The sequence below is a fragment of the Salmo salar genome, chromosome 09 (assembly GCF_965601325.2).
Source record: "Salmo salar chromosome 09, fSalSal1, whole genome shotgun sequence".
NCBI classification, from domain to species: domain Eukaryota; kingdom Metazoa; phylum Chordata; class Actinopteri; order Salmoniformes; family Salmonidae; genus Salmo; species Salmo salar.
In genome coordinates this window covers 107558564-107563547 of record NC_138299.1, presented here as the reverse complement: position 1 = coordinate 107563547, position 4984 = coordinate 107558564, and positions in this window count along the sequence as shown.

The following is a 4984-nucleotide window of genomic DNA, read 5'->3' as shown; positions in this document are numbered from 1 at the left end:
CTGGAGGAAGTGGAGTCATTTGGCTGGACCTAACCTGTTTGTGAGGAGTAAGTGGCACACAAAGCAGCGAAACGTGGCCGTTGGAGACGTCGTCTGGCTTGCAGACCAGAACGCTTTGAGGAGTCAGTATAAGCTTGGTAGGGTCGTCAATGTCAACGCTGACAAGGAGGGCATTGTGAGAGATGCAAATATACGAACCTTCCCAAGTTATCCCATCTCAACTTTGAAGCATGTTTGTGGAGACAAAGCAAAGAAACGTTCAACCAAAATCCCTGCTACAATTCTTCACAGGGACGTCAGGCGTTTGGTTGTGTTATTAACTGTAGAAGAGCAGAAGTAAAGCCATCGAAGATGGAGCCGATGTGACCTCCTTGGGTTCAAGAACCAGGAGATCAAGTGGGAGGTGTTGCGTCAAAAGACAGGTATTCATATTCAAGGCGTTCAGATTTTCAACTGATTTCAAAGATAAAACACCAACAGGGGGCGAAAGAGTGTATGCATTGTGGAACCCATCATTAGCTTGTGTTTCCCTGGGGAACATATATACTGGTGCACCTTTGTGATAGCAGGTGGTGAAATGTTTGGTGGAAAAGCATTTCACTGGAAGTCCTTCACGGAAGAGGAGACTCTCATCCAAACACATTCAGCTCATTTAGGATTCTGGAGACTCAACCGGTAGGCACATGGACATTGTTGTGTAAAATTGTGGCCAGTTTGGTGTTTATTTGTGTTGAGAATTGAGACCAATTGTCTAATTTAGTATATAGTATAATTTAGATAATATGACTACATTAAGATTATATATTTAATTTGAAATGACCTTACTTGAAGTAATGATATTTCTTTTTGTGTTTTGCCTTTAAAGGTTATCAACCTAACTAACTAACGAACGAACGAACGAACGAACGAACGAACTAATTAACTAATTAACTAACTAACTGACTAAAGAAATAAAAGAAGTCAGAAGAAAATTGAGTTGTCCCTTGCGTCCTTCAGTCCTTAAAGGCCTTTTTTCAAGTTTGGGCAAAGAGCTGCAGTGTGAACCATACACAACTTGACACCCATACATCTCCATTTTGGATAGATAATTCTTAGTGTTGTTTGTTTAGTGTTTTCCAAATTCCCCAGAAGTGGTTAGCATCATCCTCAGCTCTGGCATCTTCCCCAATATTTGGAACCAAGGACTGATCACCCCAATCCACAAATGTGGAGACAAATTTGACCCCAATACCTACCGTGGGATATGCGTCAACAGCAACCTTGGGAAAATCCTCTGCATTATCATTAACAGCAGACTCGTACACTTCCTCAGTGAAAACAGTGTACTGAGCAAATGTCAAATTGTTTTTTTTACCAAATTATCATAAGACAGACCACGTATTCACCCTGCACACCCTAATGAACAAACAAACAAACCAAAACAAAGGCAAAGTCTTCTCATGCTTTGTTGATTATTTAAAAGCCTTCCACTCAAATTGGCATGAGGGTCTGCTATACAAATTGATGGAAAGTGGTGTTGGGGGAAAAACATACGACATTATAAAATCCATGTACACAAACAACAAGTGTTTAGTTAAAACAGGCAAAAAAAAACACAGGGTCGTGGGTGAGACAGGGATGCAGCTTAAGTCCCACCCTCTTCAACATATATATCAATGAATTGGCGAGGACACTAGAACAGTCTGCAGCACCCGGCCTCACCCTACTAGAATCTGAAGTCAAATGTCTACTGTTTGCTGATGATCTGGTGCTTCTGTCCCCAACCAAGGAGGGCCTACAGCAGAACTTAGATCTTCTGCACAGATTCTGTCAGACCTGGGCCCTGACAGTAAATCTCAGTAAGACCAAAATAAGGGTGTTCCAAAAAAGGTCCAGTTGCCAAGACCACAGAGAGAGAAAGAGAGACAGAGACAGAGACAGAGAGAGAAAGAGAGACAGAGAGACAGAGACAGAGAGAGAGAGAGAGAGATCCATATACTGGAAATGATAAAACACCTAGTGATGGGGACGTTCCATTACTGTCAACGTGAGCTATTATGACACCAGGTGAATTTAATTAATGGTTTTATGACATATCTTTTTTTTTTTTTTATAGTAACACATAGTTTCAGTGCATCTGGCATTTAGACCATAAGAGGAATGTTTTATGCCATTTGAATCATATTGGGTTGTGTACTCCTTTGTGTGTGTGTGTGTGTGTTTGTTTATGTGTGTGTGAGGATATTTAAACGGTTGCAATAAGCCCCCGAAAATAAAACTCTGTGATTGCAGTGTTTGTGCTTCTCATCATTATCAGCTGTATCCTCCTGTCCTCTCACCCAGAGAGGGAAGTGAAACGGGGAAGGACACAGAGGCATTTCCTGTGTGAAGGTTTTTTTTTGCTTCCCAAATGGCACCCTATTCCCTGTACGGTGCCCTATGTGCCCTGGTCTAAAGAAGTGCACTATATAGGGAATAGGTCTGCCATTTGTGACAAAGCCTCTGTGTAGCTGTCACTACTGTCATCCCTGTTCATTTACTGTCACCATCGCCCTGTGTAACAGCCCAGTGAGTGGGTGGGAAAACACATGGCTATACCCAGGCTTCTGCTCACCACAGCATCACAACACCATGGTTACATCCTAAATTGCATCCTATTCCCTACACAGTGCACTAGAGCCCGTAGGCCTCTGCTATTTAGGACGTTGCCTCATAACAGCAACGGGTTGTGGTCAAAGGATTTCTCTTTCTCATGGTTTCTCAGCTATGAGGTGATGATCCCTTCCCCCCCCCTGAAGTTTTTCTTTCGTTTAGTCTTGTAGATATGAAGAGGCTTGGCTGTTGAATTTAATTGACAGTTTTTAGATAATGAATGGGACGATTTCCATTAGATGTAGATTTAAACACTCAGCCTTGAAAGTCAACACACTCCCCAGTTCCTCTGTGGATTTCCAGCGCTAGATGTGTAGGTATAGAGATATTATAATACACACATATCAATTCAATACACTTCAATGACTCATTTATGTACAGCTTAGCCTAGAATATGTAGATTTTTTTCCCTTTGCTACTTTTATTTACCAGTCAATCACACACAAAAGAGGACTTTTTCATTTTGCCGGAAGAGGCTGTGAGCGAAGGGGCCTACCCGGCCAGACATCTCCTCAACCACAGAATCACAAGACAACAATATCATAACAGTAGCAGGATTTCATTTTCTCACAGTCAGCTGTGACGTGATCCCAGAAGTCGTTTTTTTTTGGTTTGGTTTTGTGAACTTGACGTTTCCATAATTCAACAGACTATTTTATGTTAATGAACAACAACACAACAACGTCATAACAGTAGCTGGTTGTAGTGTTTAAATCAAAGATGTGTCTTTCTTTTCACAGTGCTCTCCGTAGTCTGAGCTGTGACCGTGGTCAGATGGACTCAGATATTATTTTTGTTTTGTTTTTGGAGATACGACACAAGAGGAGGCTTTACTGTTAAATTCAATTGATTATATTTAGATAAGGAATGTGTCAGTTTATTTTCAAAAAGGTCTTGAGCCTTAACATCATACATAATAAATATACAGAGTTAAATTGTGTGTGCTGGAGTTCCATTTTTCTACAGTCTTGATATTTGGGGCAGTAACTCAAAATAGATACCGTAGGCCTCAACTGGTGTGTGTGGACTCTGCTCCAATGCTTTAAAAGTCAACTCACCAATTCCTGTGTGGGTTTCCAGCACCAGATGTAATGCAGGACTAGGGTTCTGGTTCAACAGAATCACGGATCTGCCATTGTGTGGTTGTGTCTTTGTTTCAAGGCAAGTCCACGCTAACGGAATAAAGACTCAGATTTTTCACTTTAACGTTTATGCTAAACAAAAACCATTGATTTCAAAGATTAACAAACCATACAACGATATACTCAATGACACTGCTTTTAACAATTTACACTGACAATTCTGACAACTACTGGAAGAACTGTGCAGATGCAGAATTTTCGTATTTTATTTTGTCAACTTTTCCAAAAAACGATGTTAAATATTTGCTCCGAATTAATATTCCAAGATGTCTGTCTGCAGAAAGTATGGGGTGTCAGCTATGACATGACACATTGACATTGAACAAATCTATTTTGGTTATTGTATTGTATTGTATTGTAGTGAACTCTACTATATTCTACTCTACTGTAGGGTGAATTCAGAAAGAGTGGGACATCATATATACTGGGACAGATCACAAAAATTATCTTGTGATATCGACAAAACAACGTTTGTTAAGTAGTGATCATTTTTTAATATAACCTTTATTTAACTAGGCAAGTCAGTTAAAAACAAATTCTTATTTTCAAATATTGTATTATATATTGTAGTCATTTAGCAGACGCTCTTATCCAGAGCGACTTACAGTAGAGAAAGCATACATTTCATACATTTTTTTCCCCCCGTACTGGTCCCCTGTGGGAATCGAACCCACAACCCTGGCGTTGCAAACACCATGCTCTACCAACTGAGACGTCCTACCGTTATTTCTGTCATTTCCTATGCTTTCATGATTCTACTTCAGTGCATGAAGGAGAGAGGATGAGGACTCCTCTGTAGGATGTAGAGTACTGGTTCATTCTCTGTTGGACCTACAGCTCCAAGTGACACACAAATATGCACACGGTATACCAGCCCAGTGTCATAGACTAGACGTAACATTGTAAACGTAAATCCCGGAACAAATTTAGTATGATATGTTACGTTTGGTATGGTTACATAAGACAGATGTTTACACGAAAGTAAGGTGATTGGTCGGGGGAGGGGGGAGGGGCGTTCAAATCTCATCAAAGACAACTTTAGAATTTGAACTACTTTGCATTTTAGCTAACCCTTCCCCTAACCTTAACCCTTCCCCCTAACCTTAACCCTTCCCCTAACCCTTCCCCTAACCTTAACCCTTCCTCTAACCCTTCCCCTAAGCAGGTGGTAATGAGCCCCAGGTGTGGGTCATTAACAGACCGATTGGACT